This window comes from Camelus ferus, chromosome 5 (assembly GCF_009834535.1).
Source record: "Camelus ferus isolate YT-003-E chromosome 5, BCGSAC_Cfer_1.0, whole genome shotgun sequence".
Lineage (NCBI taxonomy): Eukaryota > Metazoa > Chordata > Mammalia > Artiodactyla > Camelidae > Camelus > Camelus ferus.
Genome location: NC_045700.1, coordinates 58,798,228 through 58,798,856, shown reverse-complemented (window position 1 = coordinate 58,798,856; position 629 = coordinate 58,798,228).

Sequence of the window (629 nt, the reverse complement as noted above, 5' to 3'; positions counted from 1 at the left end):
ATTAAGTGGTGTTGCTCATGGTTTTAGAAAAACAAAAGCAATTCGAGCAATTGAATCATTGATTGCATGTGCATCTCTCTGGTTGATTGTATTCTACTCATATTCCCTCCTCCCTGCATACCATGTATACTGCGTGTATACATTCTACATGGATACGTGTATACCATGTATACTATTAAATCACAGTTACTTCCATTTCTGTTTCTCTTTAATCTCAATGATGAATAATCTTCCTGGGCTCATGTATCCTTCCTGGGTCTTATCTTTTGCCATTTCATCTAGGACTGTGCAGTGACACAGAATCTTGACTATGGTGTTGAAAAATACTTTTGCTACTTTCACGGTTATCAAGAAACACACAAGAAGCTAACAGAGGAAAACACAATTTTCTGAAGCAGTAGTTCAGATAAAGTAGCCTCAGAAAAATCAGTGCCATTTACAAGACTCAGTTAATTTAAACCAAATCGTTATGTTTAACTTAATAGGTTTCCCTTAAAGGCCCCATAACAATCATAGTATGAAGACCTGGAATTATTTGGCATTATACAGCGTTACAACATACTCTATAATTTCTATACTGAGTGCTAGTCTGTGAAAAGGGGAAAAAAAGCAAAGAAACCAAAGAGAAA